This window comes from Schistocerca cancellata, chromosome 8 (assembly GCF_023864275.1).
Source record: "Schistocerca cancellata isolate TAMUIC-IGC-003103 chromosome 8, iqSchCanc2.1, whole genome shotgun sequence".
In the NCBI taxonomy this organism is placed as follows: Eukaryota; Metazoa; Arthropoda; class Insecta; order Orthoptera; family Acrididae; genus Schistocerca; species Schistocerca cancellata.
In genome coordinates, this window is record NC_064633.1 from 397,094,185 (window position 1) to 397,106,129 (window position 11,945).

Here is an 11,945-nt window from a genome sequence, read left to right on the forward strand (position 1 = left end):
CAGGGTGACACAAAAAATTTTTTGATGTGTGTAGTATGGCTGCGAACGTTCCATGTGTCGTACGGAACTCGGAATCGGTTATTAAGGATCGCTCAATTACACCTTCGCATTCTCGCTCGTCTAGCAACATGAACATTGTCTTTCACGACGGGCATCTTTTGATTAGTTAAATTTTTAGAACGTCGTATTACGAGACCAGCGGACTCACGCATTACATCCCCCCCCCCCCCCCCCCCACTTATGGCATCCCATTAGGTGATGTTCTATACGCCTCGCTATGGCGAAAGCCTGCTATTGGCTGTTTCACTTACCTTCCCAACCGGCTGCCATACATTTATTTCAGTTGGCATTTCTATAGTTAACTGTATCCTTCCTTATACGAAGATGATTTACAATCTCTATCTAATTCACTCTTTACTGTTTTTAATCTTATCCCATTTTAATATCTAAGACATTTTACTTTAAACTTTCAAAACGGGCTCATCGCTGTTACCACCAGCTATCTCGCTCTCTGAAATATCTTATTGGGCCAGCCTACAAACGACACAGCGCTGCCACAATACTGCTTAACACTTTGACATTGAAATTAAATAAAAACAGTTTTTATTCAGTGTTACTGTAAGACCTACTAAATTCACTCTCGAAACAAAAGAGGAAAAAACGAATATTTGTTTTATACAAACTTCATTGGAAAAAAGACGTGCCATTAAAAAAACGTAGAGGTTTAGATCTAAAAATCAATCGTTCTTTGTGTTACAATCCTTCAAGAGATCGCAGAAATAAGATGAACAGAACATCTCCAATCGTGTTAAAGAATGTAGTGCTCAATCAAAATTTTGATTGAGGCAGTAAACTGCCTCACTATCCATAGTTCTCCTGGAGGTGATTTTTCCTTGCCTTCCACCAAACAGAGAAAGAATTTTTCACAATTTTTTTAGGGGGGTTCAGTATACTGTGGAATGACAGTTAAACTACAACTATCGTCAGTGACAAACGCTGAACACAGAAAAAGATTTATCCACAAACCAGTGACTCGCGGAATGACCTACCTACACTTTTACATTGTCGTGCGTTCGCAAATATGTTCATGCAGTCTTGCATATTATTAGTTTCATTCTTAGAGAACTTGGGCTCTGAGTGGACTATATCATGTTTATTGCAACAAGTTTCTTTGTTTGGATCTATACTGTCAGTAAGTAGTTGTAAATGTTGTCTCACAATGAAGATCAGATAAGTCGAAGTAAATTAAGGTAAGAAAGGACTGATAACGCCAACTCGAAAGGAATTGGAGGCAAGTAACGTTGATGGTGAGTTTTACAGGAAAACATTTCTATTTTTTGTATGGTAGTGTATTTTGCCCATGTGAAGAGGGCCTGTCAGCCAAACGTCGGTTTCAGATATTCTCGCTGCTACAAGATTTTCACAGAGACGGATCAAAAATTACGTAGATTTGCCGAGAAAATAAAGTTCAGTACTGGGAGGTTGTAAAGACATAAAAAAGTTTGCTCATTTGTCTGTGAATCGTGGAGTGAAATGAAACTGAATGTGTGTTAAATAATAATTAACGGACGGTTAATTGATATCTCACGGATAAGAAGAAAAACAGATCTACGTTTTTCAAGAACTTACTATAATTTTTATAGGTGAAACATTATTTTTTCCACGAGAACGGGAAGTAATTACGATGCTGCTCTTTCAAAATAGCAGTATGGTTATTCAGCACAAGTGATGGAAGACGAATTTACTGTCAGTGCCTTGTTACCTACCAGTCAGTGTCGTGGCGTATCTGGCTGTACTTTGTTTACAGGTACGAAGATTGTTGTCACTCAGTAACAGACTAAACTACATCGCTAACAAGGTATCAAATCCAGATTTCCTAATTATTGTAATTCGTTGTTCTCTACGCTCTACATTAGGCCTCAACTATTTCTTCAAGTCTGAGGGAACAATCTCTATCGAGTTTGGACAAACATAAGCTAAACATAGTACATATGTTGTGGTTCTGAGACACAGATGGTGCGTACGAACAAGCACGTTTTGACGCAGCTTATGTAGGATGGACCAATGTCGATAGTCAATTTTGTCAAAGATATACAACAATTTTGACGATAAATAATTTTCTCTATGAAATACCCTGTGTAAGAGACAAAAAACACACTATTTGCTTTAAGGTAACATGCACCACTCCACATCCTGTCGACAACGAATAGTGTTGTAAAATATTCGTATTAACTGAAAAACGTATTTGAAATGAGACGTTACGTATGATTAATTATTCAACAACTTTATGAATTTATGTGTTTTTACGATTTGTAGTGATTATTCTACTTATTCTTTTCTTTCTGATTTAAGTTTTGATGGTATTTCGTGCGCCAAAATCGCAAACTGCAGATCGACTCAGTTTAGATTTGAACTTAAGCTTGAGAACTAACAGTCTTTAGGAAGATTCTTTTTTTAATTACAGCATCAGACATGAGAGATGAGGTATTAGTTCGCACAGGAAACTCCTGAGCTGCATTACGAGCTTTTTAGTCACAATGTACTCACGTGGCTAAGATAATTGTATTATGACAGAGTACTATGGTTGCTGTCAGTTGATTATCAGGCAATAAGAGATAACGCCGATTTTTTTACTTTGGTTAAAAAGAGTGTGCCAACTGGGTGCCTCCAGAAGTTTGTGGAGCCTTCGTACTCTTTAGAGCTAGGGATCTTTTTTTTTTTCTTTTTTTTGTGAACTATTGCTTCCGAGTGGGTGTCATTCGAAGTGCAACTAACAGAGCAAATTGACTAACAGAATAGTTACAAATCAAAATATTCCGGTCAGCATCGTAAATTATCACATGTAGTGTTACGCCATTTTATTGTATGCTAAACGGAATACTGCCAAAAAGTTTACAATTTATAGCATATGCTCTTTATTTTCAGTCTGATGTACAACGTCCTGGCGATCTTCAGGTTCTTCCTTGTTGTTTTGGAGTTGCAGAGTTTATATTGGCGACGAAGTTCCTGTCACATAAGTGGGATCTCGCAATCTCCCGCGTTCTGTAATGCATGTGGTCGTTTAACGGGGGTTGGACGTCAAACGGGCCGACTTCGAGAAGGAGAGGCATCACAGGACATTTTAATTTGCACTGTCTATACTTTTACAAATAAATTCATAAAACTTTGTCAGCATGACCAGGAAGGATTCAAGATTCACACTCATAGCAGTGGAAGTACAAAAACACGAAAAAATAATATTTTTTAAATGTGAAATTTCATGATTTTTTTCACTTACTGTTGGCTGCATTTGTTGCTATAGGTACACTTTTCTTCATAAGTAAGAGAGATTCTTCGATGAATTTTGCACAGCTTACAAACCATACTTACCAGGTGTATGAAACTCTAGAATTTATTTAATCTATGGAAAAATGATTGGACTGTTACGTTTTAAACTTTGTGTTTAAAGAAAACTCGAATTTTATAGTTAATTATGTCAATTTAACCGACAGGGATAAGATACTGTGATATGCAAATGATTAGCTTTTCAGAGCATTCACACAAGGTTGGCGCCGGTGGTGACGCCTACAACGTGCTGACATGAGGAAAGTTTCCAACCGATTTCTCATACGCAAACAGCAGTTGACCGGTGTTACCTGGTGAAACGTTGTTGTGATGCATCGTCTAAGGAGGAGAAATGAGTACCATCACGTTTCCGACTTTGATAAAGGTCGGATTGTAGCCTATCGCGATTGCGCTTTATCGTATCGCGACATTGCTGCTCGCGTTGGTCGAGATCCAATGACTGTTAGCAGAATCGGCGTGATGGTATGGGGTGCCATTGGTTACACGTCTCGGTCACCTCTTGTTCGCACTGATGGCACGTTGAACAGTGGACGTTAAATTTCAGATGTGTTACGACCCGTGGCTCTACGCTTCATTCGATCCCTGCAAAACCCTACATTTCAGAAGGATATTGCAAGACTGCATTTTGCAGGTCCTGTACGGGCCTTTCTGGATACAGAAAATGTTCGGCTGCTGCCCTGGCCAGCACATTCTCCAGATCTCTCACTAACTGAAAACGTCTGGTCAATGGTGGTTGAGCAACTGGCTCGTCACAATACGCCAGTCACTACCCTTGATGAACTGTGGTATCGTGTTGAAGCTGCACGGGCAGCTGAACCTGTACACGCCATCCAAGCTCTGTTTGACTCAATCTCCAGGCGTATCAGGGCCGTTATTACGGCCACAGGTGGTTATTCTGGGTACTGATTCCTCAGGATCTATGCACCCAGATTGCGTGAAAATGTAGTCACATGACAGTTCTAGTATAATATATCTGTCCTATGAATACCCGTTTATCATCCGCATTTCATCTTGGTGTAGCAATTTTAATGACCAGTAGTGTAGTTAGAGGCAAACAAGTAAAGATGCAGAGTAAATTCTTTTGTTTTTGAACAAAAAATAGTACGACATTTTACACTAGTTAGTTTTAAAATTTATGTCCGATAAATGGCGTTCTCCATTTTTGACACATTGACGAAGCCTTTCCCAGAAGTTGTCCATAGTTGTTCGTGGCGTTTTCAGTTTAAAGGCAGTCGCTTTCTAGGTGACTGGCACCTTACGTGCTTGCAGGGTGGTGTGGCGGGGGTGGAGATCTTTGTATATTTGAGCGTTTAAGTGTCCCCAAAGGCAAAAATCACAAAGTGACAAGTCGGGTGACCTTGGTGGCCAGGCGATGTAGACTGGAGAGAAGGCGTCCAGGTAACCTCAAAATTTCTAGAGATTTCCGAAAGGTGTGGGCTGTGGCTCCGTATCGTTGGAGCCAGACTTCTCCCTCTTCATGGTCCCCAAGGAATTGGTTTGCCATAGGTTTTTATGATGCCTCAGTAGTAATTTTAATTAACCGTTACCCTTGTGATATCTTCTTCGAAAAAGTACGAACTCCACATACCCAATTGGCAACGGCCTTGCCGCAGTGTATACACCGATTCCCGTCAGACTACCGAAGTTAAGCGCTGTCGGGCGTGGCCGTCACTTGGATGGGTGACCATCCGGGCCCCCATGCGCTGTTGCCATTTTTCGGGGTGCACTCAGCCTCGTGATGACAACTGAGGAGCTAACAGATTTGGGAAATTCTAGAATTTCATACATCTGTAAGTGTGGTTTGTATGCTGTGCAAAATTCATCGAAGAATCTTTCTTACGTATGAAGAAAAGTGTACCAGAAGCAACAAACGCAGCCAATACCAAGTGAAAAAATGATGAAATTTCACAAGTAAAAAAAATTTGTTTCCTTATGTTTTTGAACTTCCTCTGCTATGAGTGTGAATCCTGAATCATTCCTGGTCATGCTAACAAAGTTTTTTTTTTTATTTTAATGTAAATTAAAATGTCTTGTGGTGCCTCTCCTGCTCCAAGTCGGCCAGTTTCACGTCCTACCCTTATTAAAAGCTTGGCACTGGCAGTGAACTTTCGTCTACTGATGCGACACTTCGATCATGCAGTACCTGTGTTCAGAAGAACACTGCAACGTTCCTTTGGACATACATACATGACCATAGGAACATTGCATCGTTCTGCTTAACAACACAGACACTGTAATATTGAATTTATCCACCGATACCGGGTATCATCTTTCAATTAAAATATCTGTTCCTGTACGGGATTACATAATGTGCTTACGAGTACAGGTTGTGACGCAGGAACGACTGCATGTGTAAGTTTGGATCTGGTTATGAGTCGTGCATGGACAGGGCAAAGCGATTAAAGCGACCGCTCCCTTAAAGCGGGAAATTTGGGTTCGATACCCTCTCCGGCACAAATTGTCATTGTCGTCATTCCCATATACTACTAAATACTACTAAAGGTTGTTGGTATTCGCAACGGAGAATACTTTTATGATGACGTATTTCCCAATTAATCGCTGAGTTGGAGCTTGCCTGAGGAAATACTGTGAATAAAGTGCTGTGATATTTTCTTAGATCTGATGTTTGGGCAAATTGTCGTGGTCAATAAAACAAGATTGTTTTGTTCTTGTTGTTAAGGTCTTCAGTCCAAAGACTGGTTTGATACAGCTCTCCATGCTACTCTATCCCGTGGAAGCCTCTTTATCTCTAAGTAATTGCTGCAACCTACAATCTTCTGAATCTGCTTCATCTCTTGGTCTCCCTCTACGATTTTTATTCCCCTCCCATCTCCAAACTTCCCTGCAGTACCAAATTGGTGACCCTCTTGGTTTCTCAGAATGTGTTGTAGCAACCGATCCCTTCTTCTAGTCAAGTTGTGCCACAAATTTCCTTGCTCCCCAATTCTGTTCATTAGTTACGTGATGTACCCATCTAATCTTCAGCATTATTCTGCAGTACTGCACTTCAAAAGCTTCTGTTCTCTCTTGTTTCAACTGTTTGCTGTCCACGTTTCACTTCCATACATAGCTACACTCCATACAAATATCTTTAGAAAAGACTTGGTGGTCCTTAAATTTATATTCGATGTTAACGACTTTCTCTTCTTCAGAAACACTTTTCTTGCCATTGCCAGTCTACATTTTACATCCTCCAACTTCAGCCATCATCAGTTATTTTCTGTCCAAATAGGAAAACTAATCTGCTACTTTTAGTGTCTCATTTCCCAGTCTACCTGCCTTGGTATCACCTGATTCAATTCGACTACACTCCATTAACCTCGTTTTGCTTTTGTTGGTGTTCGTTTTATATCCTCCTTTCTAGACACTGACATTTCTCTTCAGTTGCTCTTTTGAATCCTTTGCTGTCTCTAAGAGAACTGAATGTCATCGGTAAATCTCAAAGCTTTTACTTCTTCTCCCTGAACTTTCATTCCAACACCAACTTTTTAATTAGGTTTGCTGTGCTGCTTTCTCAGAGTACAGACTGAATAACGTAGGGATAGGCCACAAACCCGTCTCACATCCTTCTCAACTACTGCTTCCTTTTCATGACCCTTGACACTTATAAGTGTTGTCTGGTTTCTGTAAAAGTTGTAAATATCCTTTCACTGCCTATATTTTGCCCCTGCTACCTTCGGAATTTCAAAGGCAGTATTCCATTCAACACTGTCAAAAGCTTCTCTATGTCTACAAGTACTAGGAACGTAGGTTTCCTTTTCCTTGCGTGTTCCTACATTTCTCTGGAATTCAAACTGGTCTTTCACGAGCTCAGCTTCTACCAGTTTTTCCATTGTTCTGTAAAGAATTTGTGTTAGTATTTTACAACTATGACTTATTAAATTGATAGTTTGGCAATATTCACACCTAACAGCACCTGCCTTCTTTTGAATTGGGATTATCACATTCTCCTTGAAGTCTGAGGGCATTTCGCCTGTCTCATGCATCTTGCTCACCAGATGGAAGAGTCTACATCTACATCTACATCATACTCCGCAAGCCAGGAGGAGGGAGGGGGGGAGAGGGGGGGGGAAGTAATGTGTTGTTTGACTCCTGCTGAAAAGTGTTGTCCAGAAATTCCAATAGGAAATTTCTCCGTGCTGCACAACGTCTCTCTTGAAACGTCTACCAGTGGAGTTTGTTTAGCATCTCGTAACGCTCTCTCGCCAGCTAAACTATCCCGTGACGTAACGCGCCGCTCTTCGTTGGATCTTCTCTGTCTCCTCTATTAGCCCTACCTGATAGGGATCCCAGGCAGATGAACAATACTCAAGAATCAGGCGAACAAGCGACTTATAAGCGTGGATGAGTTACATTTCCTTAAGATTCTTCCGATGAATCTCAGTCTTGTGTCTGCTTTTCCCACTATCTGTTTTATATGGTCATTCTACTTAAGGTCACTCTGGATAGTTACGCCTAGATATTTTACGGCAGACGCTGTCTCCAGCTGTTTGTCATCAATAGTGAAACTGTACAGTAGTGGATTTCTTTTCCCATGTATGCACAATATGTTACATTTATTTACATTCAGAGACTGCACCATTCATCAATTCTCTGCAGGAAAAGAGAATACTTTTATTAATCTGACACGTTCCACATTATTACGAAGTGTCGTATTCATGATCTATGGAACAAGTACTAATCTAATATAATCTAATCTAAACACTGATCGGAACTTTTACATGTTCACACTGTCAGAATTTAACTTAATGCAGTGAAACATACTGCTAGAGAATAGTTGTATGCGCTTCGAAGAAAAGCAAAGGAGCCCTTTTTATGTGCTACTATGAGCAGTACAACCTAATGGCGAGAGTCAGCTACAGACAACCTGGTAATTTAGTAGCCATAGGGCAGTGAAGCCCCTAACTCACGACTGCGATTACAAAACCTACTCCAGTCCGGAATTTTCACAGGCGTCCTGACGACTTTTTTACTGTTAGATATTATGATAAGTATCCTGGAATACGCGGTAAAACGTGAGTTAAGACTTGGAAGAGAGTGTATCAACTCTGCAAAGGATATCGATAGGACGGCCCAGAAATTTCAACGAATATTGAGGCTTCATATGTTTCAGTACTACAAACAAAGTTTCCAATTCTTAAATATACACTTGCGACCACACTGACGTACAATTCTCACAAGAACTTAAGTCCGGGGAGTATGGTGGATGGCACAGTACTTCCCAGTCCCATCGACCGAACAGAGCAGCCACAGCCTGCGCTGTATGCGCCCTTGCATTGTCGTGCAAAATGCTGGATGTGTTGCCCAGAAAGAATATCCGCTTCTTTCGCAAAGCTGATCGCAGGTGATACTCCAAAAACGAACAGTAATACGACTTAAGTTCTCGTGACTTTTATTTGAGTCCGAAGATGAAAGAACCACTTCGTGGCGTTCGCTTCAGAACTTTTCCAGAGATTCGACAGACAGTAGACCGCTCCATTCGCACCATCAAAAGAAGAGGCTCTGCTAACGGTATACTACGCCTTCCACATCACTGGCAACAGGTTCTAGACAACGCTGGTGACTACCTTGAAGGACAGTAACAGGTGCAAACATATAACTCTTTTATATCTGTTGTGAATAAATAGTTGCTACTATTTAAGTTCCAACTATTGTATATAGTTCAGGGTAGACATTAAAAACATAGCTGTTGGTATATAGCTTCTACTTGCATAATAACTGACTGATTGCCAGATTTAACTAAAAATTGTATGAAACTTCGACGCAGATTAAAAATGTGTGCCGGACCGAGAATCGAGCTCGGGACCTTTGCCTTTTGCGGGCAAGTGCTCTACCAACTGAGCTACCGAAGCACGACTCACGTCCCCTCCTCACACCTTTACTTCCGCCAGTAGCTCGTCTCCTATCTTATAAACTTCACAGAAGATCTTCTGCGAACCTTGCAGAACTAGCACTCCTGGAAGAAAAGATATGGCGGAGACATGGCTTAGCCACAGCCTGGGGGATGTTTCCAGAATGAGATTTTCACTCTGCTGCGGAGAATGTAAACATCCCCCAGGCTGTGGCTAAGCCATGTCTCCGCAATATCCTCTCTTCCAAGAGTGCTAGTTCTGCAAGGTTCGCAGGAGAGCTTCTGTGAAGTTCACAAAGTAGGAGACGAGGTACTGGCGGAAGTAAAGCTGTGAGGACAGGGCGTGAGTCGTGCTTGGGTAGCTCAGTTGGCAGAGCACTTGCCTGCGGAAGGCAAAGGTCCGGAGCTCGAGTCTCGGTCCGGCACGCAATTTTAATTTGCCAGGAAATTTCATATCAGCACACACTCCGCTGCAGAGTGAAAATCTCCTTCTAAAAATTATATATTAAACAGAGCCAATAGTGTAATCCACACATATAATAAAAATGGATGTATGTCTGTGTTTACGCTCCACATCTCATCCTAAACTGAGCCAAAGGTGTAACCCACACACATTATAAAAATGGATGTATTTCTGTGCGTACGTTCCACATCTCCTCCTAAACCACTGAAACTATTTCAACCAAGCTTGGTGCGCATATCCCTTACTGTCAGGTAAAAATCGCTGTGGGAGTAAAGATCACCTACTTTTCATATGCAGGAGATACGACGTCATAAACAATGAGATGCGTGAAAAGCAGCCGCATCTTGCGTGACATTTAAATTTATTACTTCTGTGATACTAAATCTATTCGCAATAAATTTTGCAGATCGTTCCACATAAGCCGCTACGTGCACCTACAAAATTACATCACAGTACCACGCATAGTTCAGGACCTATGACGTTATAGACACTGATGCGTGAAAAAATGCCGCATTTTGGATTATGTTAAAATTTATTACTTCTTTTTGCTAACTCTATTCGTAGCAGTTTTTGCAGACAGTATTTTCCACATATGCCGCTGAATGTACTTACACAAATATATCACTGTATGCTATATACCAGGTGATCAAAAAGTCAGTATAAATTTGAAAACTGAATAAATCATGGAATAATGTAGATAGAGAGGTACAAATTGACACACATGCTTGGAATGACATGGGGTTTTATTAGAACCGAAAAAATACAAAAGTTCAAAAAATGTCCGACAGATGGCGCTTCATCTGATCAGAATAGCAATAATTAGCATGACAAAGTAAGACAAAGTAAAGATGATGTTCTTTACAGGAAATGCTCAATATGTCCAGCATCATTCCTCAATAGCTGTAGCCGAGGAATAATGTTGTGAACAGCACTGTAAAGCATGTCCGGAGTTATGGTGAGACATTGGCGTCGGATGTTGTCTTTCAGCATCCCTAGAGATGTCGGTCGATCATGATACACTTGCGACTACAGGTAACCCCAAAGCTAATAATCGCACGGACTGATGTCTGGCGACCTCGGAGGCCAAGCATGACGAAAGTGGCGGCTGAGCACACGATCATCACCAAATGACGCGCGCAAGAGATCTTTCACGCGTCTAGCAATATGGGGTGGAGCGCCATCCTGCATAAACATCGTACGTTCCAGCAGGTGTTTGTCAGCCAGGCTGGGGATGATGCGATTCTGTAACATATCGGCGTACCTCTCACCCGTCACGGTAGCAATTACAAAACCAGAATCACGCATTTCCTCGAAGAAAAAAGGCCCGATAACGGTAGATGTGGTAACTCCAACCCATACCGTGACTTTCTCGTCGTGCAATGGAGTTTCCACTACAGTTCTAGGATTTTCGGTAGCCCAAAGTCTGCAGTTGTGGGCGTTGACAGACCCTCGGAGGGTGAAATGAGCTTCGTCGGTCCACAACACGTTACTCAACTAATCGTCATCTTCCGCCATCTTTTGAAACGCCCACACCGCAAACCCCTCCGCTTCACTAAATCGCCAGGTAACAGTTCACGATGCCGATGGATTTTGTACGTATAGCATCGGACGGTACGCCTAAATGCCAACCAAACAGTAGTGTATGGAATGCTGGTGCGACGTGCGACTCCACGAACGCTGACTTCCCCGTGCATAGCCGAATCCACTACAGTCTCTATTTCTTCGTGAACTTTCTCATCAGCATTACGCCTTGTGCTCGGTCGGCCACTACGGGGTCTATCGTCTAAACAACCCGTGGCTTCGAACTTCGAAATCATTCTCGCCACAGCTGCATTTGCCAACGGACCTTTAACCGTTCGAATCCCCTTCCTATGGCGATAGGATCGTAGCTCTGAACTAGCACATTCCCCATTCTGATAATACAGCTTCACTAAAAGGGGCTTTTCAGGTAACGTCAACATGCTGCGACTGCTGGCGCATCTGAGTTTCTCTCTCATTACAGCTCCTTTTATACACGATTGTCATGCGCAGTCACTGTCGTTTTGCTGTCCAGAGCCATCTGTCGGACATTTTGTGAACTTAGTTTTTTTTGTTCTAATAAAACCCAATGTCATTCCAAGCATGTGTGCCAATTTTTACCTCTTTATCTACATTATTCCGTGGCTTACTAATTTTTCAAATTTATACTGACTTTGGTAGGAACATAGGTAGGAACTTTGGTAGGTACATAGGAAAATAGGAATGCGGGTAAGCTACTACAAACAGCATAGTGAACGCATTATTGTG